The sequence below is a fragment of the Anser anser genome, assembly GCF_964211835.1.
Source record: "Anser anser genome assembly, chromosome: W".
NCBI classification, from domain to species: Eukaryota; Metazoa; Chordata; class Aves; order Anseriformes; family Anatidae; genus Anser; species Anser anser.
The window spans coordinates 6,563,930-6,587,124 of record NC_139731.1 but is presented as its reverse complement, the minus strand read 5'-3'; the positions used below and the strand labels follow the sequence as shown (position 1 = coordinate 6,587,124).

The window sequence follows — 23,195 nt, the reverse complement described above, 5'->3', positions numbered from 1 at the left end:
AAGATTCTCACTAGTTAAGAGCCCTTCCGTACTATCCATAGTAAGATTTAGTTTTGTTTTGCCTATCACAAACATTCAGATTGCTTGCTGTGAAAGAAAAAGGTAGCAGAGTTCATTTTGGGGAAAACAAATTCCTGTTACCTTTTCATAATACGGGCCGATTATTTTCATCAATACAAAATAGCCTGAGGCTGCAGTTGTAATTAGTGCAGTACTCAGCCTCTGAGTAGCAGTTATGGGTTTACCAACATGAACCACGTTACTGGCAACAGCATGTACCAAGATAAGGGGTGTTTTACATTAAAAAAATAAAAAAGCAAGGGGAAAAGAAGTGCTGCAGTGCAGTAACTGATACAATAACAGAATTTTACTCGTTTGTTTTGACATAGCTTTGTAGTATTTTTTCACTGTATGGCTATAGATTTTTACATGCATAACTATAATTATTGATTTTTTTTATTCTTCCTGCTTTTTCCCTTTGCATACAAGTTCTGTACGTGGAACCTTGTTGTGGTAGCTTGCATTGCAAAGAGGTATTGTCAAGTTTTTAGAATTAATGGTAACCATATTGTACTTTCTAAGAAAACATGGGCATTTCCACAATCTAAATAAGAATGAGATGGTTATTTTTAATCTTTCACCACAGTATTGTAAAATTGCAGAATAATTCTTAAGTATTTTCGTTATCTGCAGCTATAAAAGATCACAATAGTTTTTTGGCAAAACTTTAATTACAAATAAGTATTTTTAAACGATTCAGTAATGCCCTTTTGTATGTTTTTGAAGTTCTCTATTGCTTATATCAACAACTAGCGTGTAAAGGTAGATGTGGGCAAAATTCAGCGTAAGTATTTTAGTGAAGTGTGGCCATTAAAAAACTATTTACCATTTTAAAATCTGAGTCAAACTTTAGCGTTTCTTTTGCCCTTGTGATGTTACTAGTGAAAATATTGTTAATGTGGAATAATTAGGTTGCGCTAAACATTAGCTATAACATGAAACACCTTGTAGCACTGAAATAATTCTTAAATGTATTTGTGGCTCATGACAAAAAGTTTGTAATGGAGTCTGACATCTGGTGCTAGTTAAGCAGCCAGATATTCTGCCTAAATGCAGGTGTTAATGTTCCAGGTTAATGAACGGATCAATTCAACCGATCTTTATTATAAAGCTAATACATTTTAACTCCAAGCCCCAGACAGATATTAATGGAGTTAAATTCAAACACACACCTAAAGCTTTTTGTTCACATGCCCGACGCTCTTTAAGTCTCATGCACTAGAAATAGCAGGAGCTCAAGGCACAAATCCTGTATCTTAGCTTGCTCCCACTCACCAAAGAGTGACCACACCATAACCATACAAGCGTTTTCATATCCGTCAGAGAATTTGTCATATTATCATTTAAAGTACTGAGTTGTAATGGGTAAGTTCTTAATGTAAGTAGTGAGTTTTTAGATTTCATGGTTCTTTGACTAAATATTAAAGTGTTACTGTTATATACAAATAAATTCACAGTATTTTCATACTTCATTTATTTAAAATAAATGTTTTAAAAGTTCAGTTTGGACCCTTCCAAAATGATACAAATTTCTATCCTAAAATGCACATCCACTTCATTGATCACTTTCTCACTATGCTCATAATGCTCAAATTATGACTGAGGCACCTGTAAAGCATACAAGGAATCTATTTTTGGATTATTCTGAGAGAATTCTTGCCAGTCTATGTTCAACCCATCAGACATATCTACATCATTTCTAATTTCTACATGATTCAGAGGCACTGTTTCCCGCTTGATTTTGGACTTCCTTGTATTAGGAAGGGATAGCTTTCATTGACATACATGTAATTGCATACACTGTTTGCAGATACTGAGTTGTAAAATGTTTCTTCCAAACATCCTCATAAAAATCCTTAGCCTGTGGGCTGTTTTTTTTTGTTTGGTTGTTTTTTTTTTTTGGGGGGGGGGGGGGGGAAACGACTTGTCCATGTGGAACAGCACTAGCTCAGGCAACCAAACACCAGTTTAGTGGTTGTACAAGTGTGGCATACATTTTAGCAATCATCTCTCCAGGCAGGGGAATCCACAACACTGGAGTTGTCCCAGTTGCAACAATCTGTGACGCAGAGTAGCAAGTATTTCTCAGTATTTCAGTGACTAAAGAAACCGTTTTCATTTGGAAGAGCTTTTCTCCATAAGTGTACTTAGTGAAGCTATGTTGAAAGGCTCATATTTTTCTTTTGAAAACAAGTATCTTGGTTCCTAAATGCTAGATTGGTGATGCAGCTTCATTCAGTCCCCACCCCACCCTCCAGTGTATTGACTAGCTAGTCAAAACAGGATACTAGCTCTGCTTTTGCAATGTAGTCTCTGTCTTTTGGAAATTATAATTACAAGCACCAAACTACACTGCATAGGGCAATTCTTCAGCTGCTATATTTGGATGTAATCCTTTCCCCTTCCCCCACCCCAAATCATCCTTTCTGGTGAATCAGCTCATTTGCAATGCGCTTTCTCATTTCCCTTCACCCAAAACAACTTCTGAATTAGTTTTGCCTATTCCTTATTTCAAATACTCTGTCCAGCATAAAGGGCTACAGAATTTGTTGTAAACGACCCAAGTCTGTCACTACAGCTGTTTTAGTCTTGAGAAACTATACAGGCATCATCTGTTTCTCATTTTGCCTTCACGAGCACAGACTGAAGACTTATGCTTTCTTTGGACAACAGCCTTCTTTCTGTCTCTTTAGTTGTTTAGTTCTCTTGTCAGGGTTTATGCTTATACAGAATAATACAGAACCTGAATTGCACTTAAATTCCTACAAGACAAATACATGCATAGATGCGAAATCCATTGAATTTGTGCTTCCTGCTGCAACTCCATTCATCTTTTTGAAATATTTTGTTTCCATGTAAAACTAAAGTAGAGAGATTTAGGTCCTTTTTGTTTTGCAGTGTACCAACATTTGCATTATATCGTGACAATGCATGGTTCCAAGGGTCATCATGAGATGTCACAGTGAAACACCTCAGCTCCATGCACAACCACAGTAACTAAGTTTAATTCGTCCTGATAGCACGTGTTCCCAAAATTCCAGTGTATTTAACATGGGCTTGGGACCACGGCCATTCTGGGTCTTTTTGGCTACGAACCAAAGGGGATTGCATTAAGGTCAGGGTAAAACATAGCATTATGAATCCAAACTGCTGATTTGTCATTCTCCAGCTGTCAACATGCAGTTCACTCAGGATTCCTGTGAACACAAAAGCAAAGAAAATATGCTCGGTTGTATTCAAGCGGCAGGGTTAGTAAGAGGGGGAGATAACAATCTTTGACTTCCCATGCGTAGGGATTTTTGGGGGTAGTTAGTACCATTTCTACTGTTCCAACCTGAGGCATTTTCACCAGCACAGGTTGTCCAGTGTAAAATCCTACAGGATGTTCTTCTAGTTTATAATACACCTTTGGGGTGATTGTACTGGTAGATGCACAGAAGGCTTTCACTATCTCTGCCATGTTTGGAACTGTGGCAGTCAAAGGTGTGGTGTTAGCATTTCCTAGAATCATAGAATATCCCGAGTTGGAAGGGACCCATAAGGGTCATCAAGTCCAACTCCCGGCACCGCACAGGTCTGCCCAAAAGTTTAGACCATGTGACTAAGTGCACAGGCCAGTCTCTTCTTAAATTCAGACAGGCTTGCTGCAGTGACTACTTCCCTGGGGAGCCTGTTCCAGTGTGCAACCACCCTCTCGGTGAGGAACCTCTTCCTGATGTCCAACCTAAACTTCCCCTGCCTCAGCTTAACACCGTCCCCGCGGGTCCTGTCACTGGTGATAACGGAGAATAGGTCACCTGCCTCCCCATTCCCCCTTGCGAGGAAGTTGTAGACTGCGATGAGGTCTCCCCTCAGCCTCCTCTTCTCCAGGCTGAACAGGCCCAGTGACCTCAGCCGCTCCTCATACGTCTTCCCCTCTAGGCCCTTCACCATCTTCGTCGCCCTCCTAGGGACACTCTCCAACAGTTTAATGTCCTTTTTGTACTGTGGTGCCCAGAACTGCACGCAGAACTCGAGGTGAGGCCGCACCAGCGCAGAGTAGAGTGGGACAATCACTTCCCTCCGCTGACTAGCGATGCCGTGCTTGATGCATCCCAGGATACGGTTGGCCCTCCTGGCTGCCAGGGCACACTGCTGGCTCATATTCAACTTGCTGTCAACCACAACCCCCAGATCCCTCTCTGCGGGGCTGCTCTCCAGTGTCTCGTCGCCCAGTCTATACGTATAGCCAGGGTTGCCCCGTCCCAGGCGCAGGACCTGGCACTTGCTCTTGTTAAACTTCATGCAGTTGGTGATCGCCCAGCTCTCCAATCTGTCCGGATCTCTCTGCAAGGCCTTTCCACCCCCAGCCGAGTCCACAACTCCTCCAAGTTTGGTGTCGTCGGAAAATTTGCTCAAAACACCTTCAAGTCCTACATCCAAATTGTTTATAAAAACATTGAAGAGGACTGGCCCTAAAATGGAGCCTTGGGAGACCCCACTAGTGACCATCCGCCAGCCAGATGTGGCCCCATTTACCACAACCCTTTGAGCCCTGCCCGTCAGCCAATTGCTCACCCATCGTATGCGTTGTGGTTTAACCCGGCTGGCAGCTAAACACCACACAGCCGTTCGCTCACCCTCCCCCCTCCCTCTCTGGGATGGGGGAGAGAAACGGGAAAGTGAAGCCTGTGAGTTGAGATAAAGACAGTTTATTAAGACAGAAAAATAATAATAACAATAATAATAATAGTGATAATGATAATAGTATTAATAATAATAATGTGTACGAAACAAGTGATGCACAATGCAATTGCTCACCACCCGCTGACCGATGCCCAGCCTATCCCCGAGCAGCTGGCCCCCCCACCCCGGCCAGCCACCCCTATATATTGTTTAGCATGACGTCAGATGGTATGGAATACCCCTTTGGCCAGTTTGGGTCAGCTGTCCTGGGTCTGTCCCCTCCCAGCTCCTGCTGCACCCCTAGCCTGCCCGCTGGCAGGACAGAGCGAGAAGCTGAAAAGTCCTTGGCCTGGTGTAAGTACTGCTCTGCAACAATTAAAACATCAGCATGTTATCAGCGCTCTTCTCATCCTAATCCAAAACACAGCACCCTACCGGCTACCAGGAAGAAAATTAACTCTGTCCTAACTGGAACCAGGACAGATATCCACCCCTTATTCCATACCATTTATGTCATGCTCAGGTTACACTCTTTCCAATACCTTGTAATTAATCACCATTTTCATCTATGATATATAGCAATCATGGTAGTGATGACATACAGTATTATATAATAATTAACATAATACAATTCAACTCATGGGCTATTCTCACCCAGTATTAAAACCCCTTGAGGTACACACCGGACCTCCCCATTCTTTTGCATTACCCACCAAGTGTATCCAGGTCCCTGAGCAAAAGCAATCCCACGAATGGGTTTGCCTTTTCCTGAGGCAGGAGTAGCCCAGACTGTCTTCCCCAGCATGTTTCTTATATGTACATCAGGAACTTTATCCCCTTCTACAGTGCGTAACAGGTTTGATTGGGCAGGTCCAGCTCGGTTGGCAGATCCCCTGGTATTGACTAACCAGGTGGCCTTTGCCAAATGTGTATCCCAATTTTTGAATGTCCCAGCACCCATTGCTTTCAGTGTAGTCTTTAACATTCCATTGTATCGTTCAACTTTTCCAGAGGCTGGTGCATGATAGGGGATGTGATACATCCACTCAATACCATGTTCTTTGGCCCAAGTGTCTATAAGGTTGTTTCGGAAATGAGTCCCGTTGTCTGACTCAATTCTCTCTGGGGTGCCATGTCGCCATAGGACTTGCTTTTCAAGGCCCAGGATAGTGTTCCGGGCGGTGGCATGGGGCACAGGATATGTTTCCAGCCATCCGGTGGTTGCTTCCACCATTGTAAGTACGTGGCGCTTGCCGTTGCGGGTTTGAGGGAGTGTGATGTAATCAATCTGCCAGGCCTCTCCATATTTATATTTCAGCCATTGTCCTCCATACCAAAGAGGCTTTGACCGTTTGGCTTGCTTGATTGCAGCACATGTTTCACAGTCATGAATAACCTGTGCTATAGTGTCCATGGTCAGGTCCACCCCTCGATCACGAGCCCATCTGTATGTTGCATCTCTACCTTGATGGCCTGAGGTGTCATGGGCCCATCGGGCTATAAATAATTCACCCTTACGTTGCCAGTCCAGGTCCACCTGAGCCACTTCAATCTTAGCAGCCTGATCCACCTGCTGGTTGTTTTGATGTTCTTCAGTAGCCTGATTCTTGGGCACATGAGCATCTACATGGCGTACCTTTACAACCAGGTTCTCTACCTGGGCAGCAATATCTTGCTACAGTCTGGCAGCCCAGATGGTTTTGCCCCTGCGCTCCCAGTTGTTCTGCTTCCATTGCTGTAACCACCCCCACGGGGCATTTGCTACCATCCATGAATCAGTATAGAGATAGAGAACTGGCCACTTTTCTCGTTCAGCAATATCTAAAGCCAGCTGAATGGCTTTCACTTCTGCAAACTGACTCGATTCACCTTCTCCCTCAGCAGCTTCTGCAACTCGTCGTGTAGAACTCCATACAGCAGCTTTCCATCTCCGATGCTTTCCCACAATATGACAGGACCCATCAGTGAACAAGGCATATTTCTTCTCATTTTCCGGTAGCTTGTTGTACAGTGGGGCTTCTTCAGCACGGACCACCTCCTCCTCCGGTGATATCCCAAAGTATTTGCTTTCTGGCCAGTCCATAATCACTTCCAAGATTCCTGGGCGACTGGGGTTTCCTATTTGAGCCCGCTGAGTAATCAGTGCAACCCACTTGCTCCATGTAGCATCAGTTGCATGATGTGTAGAGGGGACCCTTCCTTTGAACATCCAGCCTAGCACCGGCAGTCGGGGTGCCAGGAGGAGCTGTGCTTCAGTACCGACCACTTCCGAAGCAGATCGAACCCCTTCATATGCTGCCAATATCTCCTTTTCAGTTGGAGTATAGTGGGCCTCAGATCCTCTGTATCCCCGACTCCAAAACCCCAGGGGTCGACCTCGAGTTTCCCCAGGTTCTTTCTGCCAGAGGCTCCAGGTGGGACCATTCTCCCCGGCTGCGGTGTAGAGCACATTCTTTACATCTGGTCCTGTTCGGACTGGCCCAAGGGCTACTGCATGAACTATTTCCTGCTTAATTTGTTCAAAGGCTTGTCGTTGCTCAGGGCCCCATTCAAAAGCATTCTTCTTACGGGTTACTTGGTAGAGCGGGTTTACAATCAGACTGTAATTTGGAATATGCATTCTCCAAAACCCCACGACACCTAGGAAAGTTTGTGTTTCTTTTTTGCTAGTTGGTGGAGACATAGCTGTTATTTTGTTGATCACATCCATTGGGATTTGACGACGTCCATCTTGCCATTTTATTCCTAAAAACTGGATCTCTCGTGCAGGTCCTTTGACTTTATTTTGTTTTATGGCAAAACCGGCCTTCAGAAGGATTTGGACTATTTTCTTCCCTTTCTCGAAAACTTCTTCTGCAGTGTCACCCCACACAATGATGTCATCGATGTACTGCAGGTGTTCAGGAGCTTCCCCCTGCTCCAGCGCAGACTGGATCAGTCCATGGCAAATGGTAGGGCTATGTTTCCACCCCTGGGGCAGCCGATTCCAAGTATATTGGACTCCCCTCCAAGTGAAAGCAAACAGTGGCCTGCACTGTGCTGCTAGAGGGATGGAGAAAAATGCATTCGCGATATCAATTGTGGCATACCACTTGGCTGCCTTTGATTCCAGTTCATACTGGAGTTCTAGCATGTCCGGCACTGCAGCACTCAGTGGTGGCGTGACTTCATTCAGGCCACGATAGTCCACTGTTAGTCTCCACTCACCATTAGACTTCCGCACTGGCCGTATGGGTCTATTAAAAGGTGAATGAGTCTTGCTGATCACTCCTTGGCTCTCCAGTTGACGAATTAGCTTATGGATGGGAATCAGGGAGTCTCGGTTGGTGCGATATTGCTGCCGGTGCACAGTTGTGGTAGCGATCGGCACTTGCTGTTCTTCAACCCTCAGCAACCCCACAACAGAAGGGTCCTCTGAGAGACCGGGCAAGGTAGACAACTGTTTAATGTCCTCTTTCTCTAAGGCAGCTATGCCAAAAGCCCAGCGGAACCCTTTTGGGTCCTTGAAATATCCTCTTCTAAGATAGTCTATGCCAAGCATGCACGGAGCATCCGGGCCAGTCACAATACGGTGCTTTTGCCACTCATTACCGGTTAGACTCACTTCAGCCTCCAATACAGTTAACTGCTGGGATCCCCCCGTCACCCCATAAATACAGATGGGCTCTGGCCCTTTATAGCTTGATGGCATTAGAGTACATTGTGCACCGGTGTCTACTAAAGCCTTATACTTCTGTGCGTCTGACGTGCCAGGCCATCGAATCCACACAGTCCAATAAACTCGATTGTCCCTTTCCTCCCCCTGGCTGGAGGCAGGGCCCCTCTAGTCCTGGTCAGAATCTTCGTTTCTGTGTTTAAAGGACTGCCTGCTGGAAGTTGGAGCAGCAAACTTTTCAGAGAACCCCTTTTTCCCAATTGTTTTCTTTTGCAACTCACGTACCCGTGCCTCTAGGGTCACAGTAGATTTTCCATCCCATTTTCTCATGTCCTCTCCATGGTCACGTAGGTAAAACCACAGGGTGGCGCAGGGTGTGTGCCCACCATATTGTCTTCCTTGCATAGATGAACGTTTACCCCTAATAGCTGAGACACTGGTTTGTACAGGTGGGGAGGAAAATAATCTCTCTTTAAGTTGGTGGACCTCTTCAGAAAGCTTCTCCACAGCCGAGACGCAGGCCTGTAGGGAATATGAGAGACTTTCTTCGTACTGCTGGAGTTGTTTAGTGAATTCATCTACTGTGGATTCCTGTGCTGGGTCTGTCTGGGATGGAATCACCTTTCCCTGCAGCAGCCCACACAGTGCTGTGCTCTGCACTCGTAGCTGGAACAGCACTGGTATCACTTCAGTGTTGTCTGTTGCTGCATAGTAGTGGCACAGCATCAGGACAACCTCCAAGCCCGCAGGCCCCCCTCCGTGTCGTCCATCCCTTCATATGGTGATCTTGACGTGATCAGGGAGGAGCAGCGCTGCACAAGCGTCAGAAGGGAACCCAGCCGAACGAGTCAAGCTCGCAGCTGGACTGCAGCTGCAACCCCGGGACATCACCTAAAGGACAGGTGAGCGGCTGGGCATTGATCATGGGAGCTAGCCTTTCGGCAGAAGAAGAGGCTATAGTGAAATTACTAAAGCAACTCCTAATAGAAAGGGGAGTAAAATATGATCCATTTAAGATAAAGCTATTATTGAAATTTTTGTGAAAACAGGGATTCCCCTCAATGGCTTCTACAGTATTTGATGTAAAAACTTGGGACCAAGCGGGGGAAAAAATATGGGAAGCAGCGTCCAGTGGGGATACTAATGCTGCTGAGGTGATGACTACGTGGCGGCTGGTGACTGAGACTTTAAGAGCGTGGCAGGCAGAAAAGGAAGTACAGAACGCCGCTGCCCAGGCAATAACAGCAGCCGAACTGAGATCAGAGCCTGCAAGGTCACTGAGCGGTGCAATTTGATAGACCTGGGGGATGACAAGGAAGAGGGCCGCGGACCGCCGCCGCAGAGCCCCTCCCCGCTGACCCCCTCGGCTCCCGCCTTGCCTGCCCCCGATAATGCCTCCCTGGGGGCCCGAGCTTTCGACCCGCGGGAACGATGGGAGCTAGTGCGCCGGGAAGCGCTAAAGGACGGGGACCCGGTAGAAATGGCTTTCCCGGTGCAGGTGCGACCCAACGGTCCAAATGAATATAATGCCTTCCACTGGGACCTAATTAAAGAATTAAGAAAGACTGTGACTACATATGGACTACATGCACCATTTACTCAGTCATTGTTAGAAAATGTTATGACTGGTCAATTGTTGGTGCCGTACGATTGCCGTCAGGTAGCCGCGATGATTTTAATGCCAACACAAAAATTACTCTGGGAGCAAAAATGGAAAGAAGGGTGCGAATTAGCCACCCTGGGTAACATAGAATGGCAGCCTGGCGACCCCCTCCGGGGAGCCGGGACCCCACAGTTGATGGGGGCTGAGCCGTTACTTGATCCGAGATTGCAGGCTAGGCTCGACGGTGCCATCCTGCGGCAGTCCGCGTCTCTGGCCCTCCAGGCTATGTTGAAGTTGCCTGAAGTTGGAAAAGTCAAGCCGTCATTTACCAGCATCAGGCAACAAGTTACCGAGCCTTATATGCAATTCATTGATAGATTGCGAGACGCTTTGGACAAACAAATTGACAACCGTGAGGCCAAAGAGGCCCTTATACTAAAACTGGCAGTGGAAAATGCAAACACAGACTGTAAGAAAATTCTCCAAGCCCTGCCTGCTATTACTACATTAGTATAAATGATAGAGGCTTGCAATCGAGTTGGATCCATAGAACATCACACTCCCGCTTTGGCCGGAGCTTTTGCTGCTGCGCTTAAAACCGGGGGTAAACGGTGTTTTCGCTGTCAAGCCACAGGGCACAGGGCACTGCCACTGAATGCCCACAGCGAGGAGCCCGGGGGGGGGGGGGGGGGGGGGGGGGGGAACGCGGTAACCCTGCTCCTCCCACTGTTTGCCCACGGTGCGGCAAGGGATGGCACTGGGCTAGCCAGTGCCGTTCGAAGCATAATGCAGAGGGACAACCTTTACAACCGTGGCAGGGAAACGGGAAGCGGAGCGCGGGGTGGGGCCACGCGACAATACTAGTGCCCCGGCCCTCCATCGTGGGCGGGCCGTCCTCACGGAAGTCACCGTCCCGGGCGATGATGACTACCGGACCGCAACCGCAGCCGCCCACTGCTCCAGCGATCCCACCGACTACGTCACCGTGGATTCCCTCACAGCCAAAACCCGAGGAAGCACCGGATTGGATGTCTCCACAGTAACGAGCTGCACCCTTTGGGACACTCGGGTCCGCAAAATACCTCTAAATGTACAGGGACCAATAGGGAAGGGATGCAGCGCCCTCTTGCTCGGACGGTCTAGCACCACACTAACGGGTCTTTTTGTACTGCGTGAAGTCACTGACGGAGTAATCAATGCGGATTATGAAGGAATAATACAAGCAACGGCATGGACTCCCTCTCCTCCGATGCTCATACCCACGGGGACTAGAATTGCACAGTTAATACTATTTAAACAGCAGAGACCACAAGCAGAGACACGCGACCGACACTACGCGGGGTTTGGATCGGCGGGATCCCCATCAGTTTTTGGGCCTCGGCCATTACCCTCAAGAGACCTACACTGACCCTAACACTTCATCACCCAAAGGCCGACCCCTCGAGCGCACAAATAACTGTATTAATGGATACCGGGGCAGATGCTACAGTAATTGCTCTTCACGATTGGCCCAAAGGTTGACTGTTAGATTCCACCACAAAAGGCCTTGTGGGAGTCGGTAGTGTCTCCAGTACTTTTCAGAGCCGGTATATGCTTACCATTAAGACTCATGAAGGCTCGCTGTATAACGTCCGGCCATATGCTGCCCTCATACCTGTCAGTCTCCTGGGGAGGGATGTGATGGGGCAGGGCGAGTTCACTCTGAGCTTTCCAGAAAATTTTCGATAGCGGTCATTGACGAACGACTGCACATGAGACTCACCTGGAGGACTGATAATCCTGTGTGGGTGAATCAATGGCCGCTCCCTGCGGAAAAGGTCGTTGCTCTCCAAGAACTTGTCCAAGAACAGTTCCAGTTGGGACACATTACCCCCACAACCAGCCCCTGGAATTCACCCGTGTTTCTCATTAAAAAGAAAAGCAGAAAATGGCGATTACTTCACGATTTACGTCAAATAAACAATGCAATGGAAGACATGGGAGCTCCCCAGGAGATTACCTTCTCCTGCTATGATCCCTCGAAATTGGAATATAGTGATTATCGATTTAAAGGACTGCTTCTTTACTATTCCAGTTCACCCTGCTGATGCTCCTCGATTCGCGTTCTCGGTCCCAAAAATCAATAAGACCGAACCAATGGATAGGTATCATTGGACTGTGCTGCCCCAAGGGATGAAAAACTCCCCAACAATTTGCCAAACATACGTAGTAGAAGCACTACGCCCCATACGCAAACGATTCCCGCACGTATACATCTATCATTATATGGACGACATATTGCTCTCCAGCCCGACAGACAACTTAACGCAAGAAGTACTGCCTGTTCTACGGCAGGAGTTCCAGACATGGGGATTACAAATCGCGCCGGAGAAAATTCAGATCGAGGCGCCTTGGAAATATTTAGGCTGGAAGATACTGCAGCAAAGTATTCAACCCCAAAATGTAGCCATTACAACAGAAATTTGCACGCTCCATGATGTCCAGAAGCTTATAGGCAATATAAATTGGATAAGAACGCAATGCGGAATTGACAACCATACACTAGCACCCCTGTTCGAGTTGTTAAAAGGGGACACTGATATTAATGCGCCCCGCTGGCTGACTAATGAAGCCAGGGCGGTGCTACACCTTATAGAGGAGAAGATCTCTGCCCAACAATGCCAGCGGCGAGCAGAAAATTTACCCATTCAGCTCTACATATGCAACCAGAATCCACAACCTTTAGCTATTATTGCGCAATGGGACTCCAATGCAACAGACCCGTTGCTGCTATTAGAATGGGTGTTTCTACCCCACCAACCGACAAAGACACTTGCCACCCGCATTGAAATGTTTTCAGATTTGATTAGGAAGGGAAGAGAACGAATTATAGAAATGGCCGGAGAAGAGCCAAAATCCATTATCATTCCGATAGTTAAAGACTACCTCGATTGGTGCCTCCAGAATAGCTTAGAGCTACAATCAGCCCTTTCGGGTTTCAGTGGTCAACTTGATATACATCTCCCATCTCATAAAATGCTTACTTTTCATAAGAATGTACACGTTGAGGACAAACCGCTATATCGATGGCACCCAGTCCAAGGACAAACAGTATTTACAGACGGGTCAGGGAGAACGGGAAAAGCTGTAGTCACGTGGGAACAAGGAGGCCACTGGCAACATGTCATAGAAACAATACAGGGCTCCCCTCAGATAGTAGAATTACATGCGGTAGTAATGGCGTTCAAGCAATGGGACCAGGCTCCACTAAATATTGTCTCTGATTCACATTATGCAGTAGGAGTAGCACAACGAATTGAAAGATCTCAGATCAAACACATCCACAACGAGGAACTATTCTTAAAATTTAAAGAGTTGTTATTTCTCGTAGAGCACCGTACCCACCCTTATTGCGTGATCCACATTAGAAGTCATACGACACTCCCAGGATTCTTTGCAGAACGAAATGCCCGGGCCGATCAATTGACTAACATTGCATTGCAAGTCCCAGTGCCAAATACATTGTTCCAGGCTCGTTTATCACATCAGTTCTTCCACCAGGCAGCAAAGGCATTGTCCAAACAGTTTGCCATCCCCATAGGAGACGCTTAGCTCATAGTACAGACCTGCCCGGATTGTCAACAAGGATCAGGCCCACTGACTACAGTTAATCCTAGGGGCCTCTCTTCAGATTTGGCAAACTGATGCTACTCACATTCCCGAGTTCGGGAGGCTAAAATGCGTTCACGTGTCCATAGATTCTTTTTCGCACGTGCTCTGGGCCTCTGTGATGACGGGCGAAACAAGCCATCACGCACAGGCGCATTTCCGTGCGGCCTTTGCCGCCCTCGGAATCCCTAAAGAAATAAAAACTGATAATGGCCCAGCTTATGCAAGCCGCTCCACGCAGGTTTTTTTCCATACCTGGGGCATCACTCACAAGACAGGCATCCCACACTCATCCACAGGACAAGCAATAGTAGAATGTGTTCACCGCACATTAAAGGACTTATTGGCAAAACAGTAAAAGGGGGAGACACAGGAGACCCCACAGAATAGATTGAGCAAAGTGGTATATGTCATGAATCATTTGACACTACCTTTTCAATACGAAGAAATACCACCTATAATTAAGCATTTTAAATCAATGGAATCAGGACTAACGTCCGTTCCAACAGGAAAAGCGATGGTTATGATGAGAAATCTGGATACTGGGGGGTGGGAAGGACCATATCCCTTAATAACCTGGGGGCGAGGGTACGCTTGTGTTTCCACAGGGCAAGGACCACGATGGGTGCCGGCTCGTGGCGTGTGACCATGGTTGGGACCATCATCCTCGTCCACCTCTGCAGCTTTGGCGCCTCCTGGGTCTCAGTCCAGCCCAGACGAAACATCTGGGTCACCCTCGCCAACATGGCCGGACAAAACCATATGTGTCTGTCTATGGCCAGCGCGGGAAATGTGTTCACGACCTGCCTAGTCGGGATTCTGCTAGAAGATAAGGATCTGAAAAATTTGGTTAGCAGCACATCGACAGGGCCACACCTTGTGGGGGGGTGGAGCCTCTCAGATACAGGAAATGCCTCCAGAGAGGCAATGAACAACTGGGATGGTTGGGTGGTCCAATTACTGATAGCCCCGTAGGAGCCACAGGGATTAGATATCCTGGGATGTGAAACAGCAACAGCATGGGTAAGGTTCAATTGCTCGGATAAAAAAACAAGTCATGAAACAAATGGTCAATGCCACACTTGCTCCTTATTGCAATCTCTTTGCTGTAATTATACAAAACTATAATAGCATCCTTCCTTGCACCAGGAGCCGCTCTGCTTGGCTGTGGGATCGACTGTGGAACGGATGCCCCTAGGTGCGCCCCGAGCATTTTTCCTCGGAGGGGTCTCCACTCTCAGCCGCTCACCACGGGAGTAGACAAGGACCTCCTGAAGCCGCGGACAAATTATTTTAAGTGCTCTTTTCTTGTGGTATGAATGAGAAGTGCAAGAGGCCTCTTTGCATGATTGTGTGATTGTGCTGTGTGAGTGAGACGAAGCGTCGCTGCGAAGCAACATCCCTAGTGCTTAGTGGCTTGTTGACTGATGTAGATTCTAGTAGGCACGCTACTTTACAATCGTAATTCTGCTTGTGATTCTCACCCTGTTGCTTATTGTACCGTGCTTATTGCAATCTTTGCAATGATTGATAGAAAAATCTATAGAAAGCGTTTGGTTGATTGAAAATAAAAAAGGGGGAATTGTGGGAAAGGAATTTGCAGGTGGCTTCGCGCTGTTTCACACATCCCTGAATTAGAGGTAATGAGGAAACAAGTGGTAGAACCAAAAACGTGAGCAAGGTCGAGATAAAGTAAATTGGCTACAGTGTTAAAGATGAGCTTTGGGCAGTGGCCAATTGCTGGCTGGCTCGAGGCACGTCTGAGGGTCTCTAACCAATTGTATGACAGATTCGGGCTCGCAGACAGCACGTGGGGCTACGGGGAAAGTATATGTAGTAGTGAAAAGGGGCAATAAACTTCTCCTGTTCAAGAGCCATCAGGAGTCCGTGTCTTTCATCCCTTCAGTGAGGCAGTGGAAGAGGTTGCCCAGAGAGGTTGTGGATGCCCCATCCCTGAAGGTCTTCAAGACTAGGTTAGATGAGGCCCTGAGCAACCTGATCTAGTGGGTGGCGTCCCTGCCTGTGGTTGACTGAGAGGCACGGACTCCGATGTTCAGGATTAAAATCCAAGTTTATTAGGCAAGTGTGCGTCTAACAGACCCTAGGAACAGAGGCCGGTTTTGCTTGCAGCAGGTTTCCCAGTGCTCCCTCTTCTCCAGTGCTACTTCCTTATCTTGTACATAACTTCTCTTTACTCTTCCCACAGCTTTCGTCCCATTAGCTCAAAAACAGTTAACCCTTCATATGCTTCAGTCCCCACACCTAACTTATTACTTCCTTGCTGTAGAATCTATCTTCTCAATGAAAGCTTGAAGTTAGCATTCAATGTTATTGCCTCCTCGAACAACTAAGAGCAACAAGTCCCCAAAATCTGAGCAAGCCCTCTCTGAAGCACTGAGGAATGCTGGGAAGAAATCTTCCCAGCTGTGCTTCATCAGCTTCAACAGGCACCACCTGCTTGCTTTTGTCACCAACCCCACACCTGCCTATGGCAGGGGGGTTGGAACTAGATGATTCTTGAGGTCCCTTCCAACCTGAACCATTCTATGATTCAGAAAGAGTGGTTAGGCATTGGAATGGGTTGCCCAGTGAGGTGGTGGAGTCACCATCCCTGGGGGTGTTTAAGGAAAGGTTGGACGTGGTGCTTAGGGACATAGTTTAGTGGGTGACATTGGTGGTAGGGGGATGTTTGTACCAGATGATCTTGGAGGTCTTTTCCAACCTTAATGATTCTATGGTTCCATGAGAGCAGCTCTGCAAAGAAGGACTTGGGGATGTTGGTTGATGCAAAATTTTATATGAGCCAGAAATGTGTGCTTGCAGCCCAGAAAGCTAGTTCTATCCTGGGATGCATCAAAAGAAGCATGTCCAGTAGGTCGAGGGAGGTAATTCTCCCCTTTTACTCCAGCCTTGTGAGACCCCACCTGAAGTACAGCATCCAGCTCTGGATCCCCAAGCACGAGAGAAACCTGGTACTATTAGGACATATACAGAGGAGGGCCATAAAAATGATCAGAGGGCTGGAACACCTCTCCTATGAAGAGAGGCTGAGCGATCTGGGGTTGTTTAGCCTAGAGGAGACCTTATTGTGCACTTCCAATATTTAAATGGGGCTTACAAGAAAGATGGGGAGGGGCTTTTTACCAGGGTGTGTAGTGATAGGACAAGGGACAATGGTTTTAAACTAAAAGAGAGTAGATTTAGATTAGATATAAGGGAGAAATCCTTTACTATGAGGCCCTCTGGACTTTACTTCCAGAATCCTCACAGAGGCCACACCTGCAGCCCCCTGCTACCAAAACCTTGCCACGTAAACTCAATACACCTTGGTGGCCTGATATGTCACGGGCCCACTGAACTAAAAATAAGTCAGCCTCACATTGCCAGTTCAGAGCCACCAGAGCCACTTCAATTCTCACAGCCCGATCCATCTGCTGGTTGTTTTGATGTTCTTCAGTTCCCCGACTTTGGGGTATGTGAGCATCTACATGATGTACATTTACAACCAGGTTTTCTACCCTGGCATTAATATCTTGCCACAATGATGAGATATGCAATCTTTTTGCATATCTCACTGATCACTCGAGGATAGGGTTCGAGTGGTTACTGCCTTGTTTATGATTTCTGTCTTTTCCTCCTCCTGTTCTTGTGATGGTCCTGTTTCAGAGTAGCCTGTCTCATCCACTTCCTCCTTCCCCTTCTGAGTAGAAGTTTCTTCCCTTACTAGATGAGCTGACTTTCAAGTCCATTGCTTCTTGTGTATAAGGGCAAGTGATACTGGCATGGGTTGTTTCTCTGGTTCAGCTGCAGTGCCTGTTGTGGTGGTTGATGTGGCCAAAGTGCCTGTTGTTTTGTCATCAGAACCTGAGACCTTCTTTTCCCTTGGGAGTGCTGAATGGTGTTGAATAGGGCTTGGTAGACATTGGCCTGGTCTCAGCACATTGCAGTGATTTTTGTCTCTTTGGAATTGTCAGGGTGATGGCATACTTTATCCAAATATTTTACTAGTTTTTCAGGATTCTGCACTGTTTCCTAGGTACCTGCCCATACTATCCCACACACCCTGCCACTCATAACTATCCTGCCTCAGGGCATATCTCTGGGTGGTGTTCTTAAATAGCTGTTAAACTTTAAACAAAACCTGAAACCCATTCAGGAGACATAGCAATAGGAACATGATGGTTTGAATATCCCAAGGATATTGAAAATTCTCGGGAGCTATTGCAAGTAGCCTGGAGGAGAAAGGGAAGGTGAAGGAGAAAGGGAGGGTGAAGAAGCAGGGGAAGGTGTACTTTCTTGTCTCCCCCACAGACTGGGTCTCAGAGGAGAAAAGGTAAAGAGTGTATTTATTATTAGTTTCTAGAGATAGGTCCTAAAGTACAGAAATGACAGAAAAGCTGCGTACAAATACCAGCTTAGTATCATGACCAGTAATTTTATCATATCATAAGCCAGTGTGACACAGTACAGCAAAATCATAACCTTAAACCAGCCCCCAGAGATGATAAACAGCACAACAGGGAGCATAAATAACAAGTAAGGTGTTACAGAACACAGCTCAGAGAACAAGCTGTATTGGGTTTATGTAGCAAGAGTTTGGTAGCAGGGGGGCTGCAGGGGTGGCCTCTGTGAGAAGAGTCCAGAAGCCACCCCAAGTTAGATAAGAGCCAGTTTCAGCCGGTTCCAAAAGGGACCGGCTGCTGGTCAGAGCCGAGCCAATAAGAGATGTTGGTTGCATCTCTGTGAAAGCATATTGAAGAAAGGGAAAAAACTGTTGTGCAACAGCAGCTGGGAGAGAGAGGAGTGAGAAACAACCCTGCAGACACCAAGGTCAGCGAAGAAGGAGGGGGAGGAGGTGCTCCAGGCGCCAGGGCAGAAGTTCCCCTGCGGCCTGTGGAAAGGACCGTGGTGGAGCAGGCTATCCCACTGCAGCCTATGGTATACAATGGTGGAGCATATCTCCACGCTGCAGCCCGTGGAGGAGCCCATGGTGGAGCAGGTGGATCTGATCTGAATGCCCATGGAGAGCCCCTGAAGGAGCAGACTCCAGGACGGACCTTGTGATGTATAAAGCATGTTTGTTCATTATTTCCCATGGCTATATTAAGAAGGAACAAAGGGAGTCACCAGGTCAAAAGGAACAAAGGGAGTCACCAGGAGGACAACGGCCCATGCCGTGGTGAAAGTACTATTAGAAAATATTATCCCGAGATACGGGATTATAGAAACAATCGATTCTGACCGAGGCCCGCACTTTTTATCAAAAGTGTCCCAAGAAACTATGAAGGCCTTGGGGACGAGTTGGGAATATCATACACCGTGGCATCCTCGAAGCTCTGGAAAGGTAGAACGAATGAATGGTGAAATTAAAAAGCAACTAACAAAGCTCATGATGGAGACAAAAACCTCCTGGGTGAAATGTTTACCGCTTGCACTATTGAATATCCGAACACAGCCTCAAGCCAATGTCAGAATCTCACCTTTCAAAATGCTATATGGTATGCCTTACGATTTAGAGATGCCATCTGATCACCCCCAGGTACAGGACATTCAATTAAGACCTTATTTAATACAACTTACGAATAGACGGAGGGAATTACAAGCGAAAGGTTTGGTGGCACAGCGTCCCCCGTTAGATATAGCAATCCATAGGATACAACCTGGAGATAAGGTTCTAATTAAGACATGGAAAGAAACATCTTTAACACCACAGTGGGAAGGCCCCTATGTCGTTTTACTTACCACAGAGAAGGCTATCCAGATGGCTGAGAAGGGGTGGACGCATGCCAGTCATGTGAAGGGACCAGTCCAGACAAGCGAATGGGAAGCGGTCGCAGGCCCTGATGACTTAAAGCTCACGTTGAAACGAACTCGATAAGTATATATACTGTCACTGTCTATGTATCGTAAAAAGGGGGAGGAGGGGGACTCTGTGTGATCGGTGACAGGTCGAGAGGTCGCGGCTAACCGAGAAACTCCCCTGAAGAACACTACTGTTGCCGAGAAGAACCTGCACCTTGTAGTTCGCCGCAACCGAACTGACAAGCGAGGCAGAGAGTGAAATGGTGGGGAACTGTGTGGCCAGGTAAAGAACTCCGGAAAATGAGCCCTAGCCACTTTTTGCGATACATAGTATTAGGTGCAATTGTTTTCACTGTTCCTGGGTCTGCGCACCCTCATAGACCTTTTACTTGGAGCCTAATTAGATGGGAAGATTACCATGTTGTGCAGCAAATAACCACCGCTGGGGAACCTAGCTTTAGGGTCTCACTGTGTGACCTTGTAACATGGAGCAAAAATATAGCAAACGTGTTCTGGTCAATTGAGCTTCTATATGTGCCCAAGTTCTAACCCGGGAAAGCCGTATTGTAATTATCCACTGTCCTGGTTCCAGTTAGGACAGAGTTAATTTTCCTCCTAGTACCTGGTAGGGTGCTATGTTTTGGATTAGGATGAGAAGAGCGCTGATAGCATGCTGATGTTTTAATTGTTGCAGAGCAGTGTTTACACCAGGCCAAGGACTTTTCAGCTTCTCACTCTGTCCTGCCAGTGAGCAGGCTAGGGGTGCAGCAGGAGCTGGGAGGGGACAGACCCAGGACAGCTGACCCAAACTGGCCAAAGTGGTATTCCATACCATCTGACGTCATGCTAAACAATATATAGGGGTGGCTGGCCGGGGTGGGGGGGCCGGCTACTCAGGGATAGGCTGGGCATCGGTCAGCGGGTGGTGAGCAATTGCATTGTGCATCACTTGTTTCATACACATTATTATTATTAATACTATTATCATTATCACTATTATTATTATTGTTATTATTATGTTCCTGTCTTAATAAACTGTCTTTATCTCAACTCACCGGCTTCACTTTCCCGTTTCTCTCCCCCATCCCAGAGAGGGAGGGGGGAGGGTGAGCGAACGGCTGTGTGGTGTTTAGCTGCCAGCCGGGTTAAACCACAACAGTCCTTTTGGCGCCCAACGTGGGGCTCGAAGGGTTGAGATATCGACAGATTTGACCTGAGTGTGTTAAACTAAAATTGGTATAAGTATTGGACCTGCTTAATAGTTGCTAGTCACGATGTTGATTGCCTTAATCTCAAGTCTGCTGTGCCTGTTTTCCAAATTGAGTTTTATAGCGCGTTACTTTCTGTATGTGCTCCCTGTTGCAGTGTTTATCCTTTCCGGGCCCTGGTTTAAGATTGTTATGGTACTGTGCGGTGTAACAATGGCTTATGAAATGATGAAATATCTGGTCACGACTCTAACCTGGTATTTGTACTCAGCACTGTCGTCGACTCTATACTTTGGAAACCATATCTCGGAAACTATTAGCAATTACACCTATTGCCTTTTTTCGTCAGGGAGCCAATCTGTGGAGGGGACAGGGGAAGATATGTTTCCCTACCTGTTCACTCTCCCTTTCTCCTTCACCACCCTCTTATCCCCCGAGCTAGCTACGGTGGTTCTCCAAGATGTTGAATATCCTTGGGATACTCAGACCAGCATGTTCTTGTTGTTATGTCTCCTGAATGCGCTTCAGGTTTTGTTGAGGGTTAAACAACTACTTAGGAATCTCATCCGGAGATCTGTCTTGAGGCGGGATAGTTGGGAGTGGCAGGGAGTGTGGGAGGATATGGGCAGGTTTCTAGAGCAGTGGTCACCTCCAGTGTTTTGGACATTCACCCCTGAACAACTGCAAAATCCTAAAAAGCTGGCAGAATGCTTGAAAAAAAGGTGTCATGACTCTGGCAGTTCCAAAGTGACACAAATCACTGTAGCGTGCTGGGGTCTGGCTTGTGCCTATCGAGCTGCAATTGATGCTACTAGCAACCTAGCGACACACACTGCAGCCGCTCCAGCTCCTGCAGCCGCTCCAGTTCCAGCTCCTGCAGCCACTCCAGCCCCTGCAGCCTCTCCAGCTCCTTCAGCTGCTCCCACTCCTGTGGCTGGGTCAGAGAAACGAGCTGTAGTAGTGCAAGTTGCCCCTGCAGAGGGTATTCCAACCCCTGTGGCAGACCCTGTGTCTGGGTCAGAGAAACGAGCTGTAGCAGTGCAAGTTGACCCTGCAGAGGGTATTCCAACCCCTGTGGCAGACCCTGTGGCTGGGTCAGAGAAACGAGCTGTAGCAGTGCAAGTTGCCCCTGTAGACAAGGTGAAAAAATGGTATAGAGACTCAGGTCGTTTAGAACGCAGACAGTCTTCTGCTAGGTCTAGGTATAGAGAAGACGAGGCTGGGCCATCAAATGTGCAGGAGGATGAAGATGAGGATGAGGATGTCGAAAAATCAACAGTAACTACCCGAACCCTATACCAGCGTGAGCTACGAGATGTGCGAAAAGATTTTGGTCGCTGTATAGGTGAGCAGCTTGTCACCTGGCTGCTCCGGTGCTGGGACACCGGAGCCAATTTTGTGGAATTAGAGGGCAGGGAAGCCAGGCGGCTGGGATCCCTTGCTAGGGACGCAGCCATTGACAAAGCAATTGGAGATGGAGCACGATCTCACAGCCTCTGGAGGCATCTCCTGTCAGCTGTGCAGGAAAGGTATCCCTTCAAGGAAGAACTTGTATGTCTACCAGGCAAATGGACCGCCATGGAGAATGGAATTCAGTACCTGAGGGAATTAGCTGTACGGGAAGTAATTTATAAGGACCTAGACGACGCACAAACATCCACAGATCCAGATGAAGTCCAGTGTACATGACCCATGTGGCGGAAGTTTGTACGGAGTGCACCATCATCATATGCCAGCTCATTGGCAATAATAACCTGGAAAGAGGATGAGGAACCCACAGTGGATGAAGTGGCTAAACAACTCCGGCAGTACGAAGGAAATCTCTCCTCTTCCCTACAGGCCTGTGTCTCGGCTGCGGAGAAACTCTCTGAAGAGTTCCACCAACTTAAAGAGAATTTATCTTCCCCCTCCACCTGAACGAACCAGTGTCCACCAGCTAAAAGAGAATACTTTGGAGAAACTTTTTGAAGAGGTCCACCAACTTAAAGAGAGTTTATTTTCCTCCCCACCTGTACAAACCAGTGTCTCAGCTATTAGGGGTAAACGTTCATCTATGCAAGGAAGACAATATGGTGGGCACACACCCTGCGCCACCCTGTGGTTTTACCTACGTGACCATGGAGAGGACATGAGAAAATGGGATGGAAAATCTACTGTGACCCTAGAGGCACGGGTACGTGAGTTGCAAAAGAAAACAATTGGGAAAAAGGGGTTCTCTGAAAAGTTTGCTGCTCCAACTTCCAGCAGGCAGTCCTTTAAACACAGAAACGAAGATTCTGACCAGGACTAGAGGGGCCCTGCCTCCAGCCAGGGGGAGGAAAGGGACAATCAAGTTTATTGGACTATGTGGATTCGATGGCCTGGCACGTCAGACGCACAGAAGTATAAGGCTTTGGTAGACACCGGTGCACAATGTACTCTAATGCCATCAAGCTATAAAGGGCCAGAGCCCATCTGTATTTATGGGGTGACCGGGGGATCCCAGCAGTTAACTGTATTGGAGGCTGAAGTGAGTCTAACTGGAAATGAGTGGCAAAAGCACCGTATTGTGACT

At 47.3% G+C, this 23,195-nt stretch overlaps 1 pseudogene across 1 annotated transcript in view; it reads right to left on the bottom strand.

Moving 5' to 3' along the window:
* Positions 1 to 3,139: 3,139 nt before the first annotated feature.
* Positions 3,140 to 23,195, bottom strand: part of LOC310888710 (arrestin domain-containing protein 3-like) — a 494,161-nt pseudogene continuing 474,105 nt past the window's right edge. Inside the window, exon 5 of the transcript in view lies at positions 3,140 to 3,257. The product of the transcript in view is annotated as an arrestin domain-containing protein 3-like (transcript). The remainder of the gene's footprint in view (positions 3,258 to 23,195) is intronic.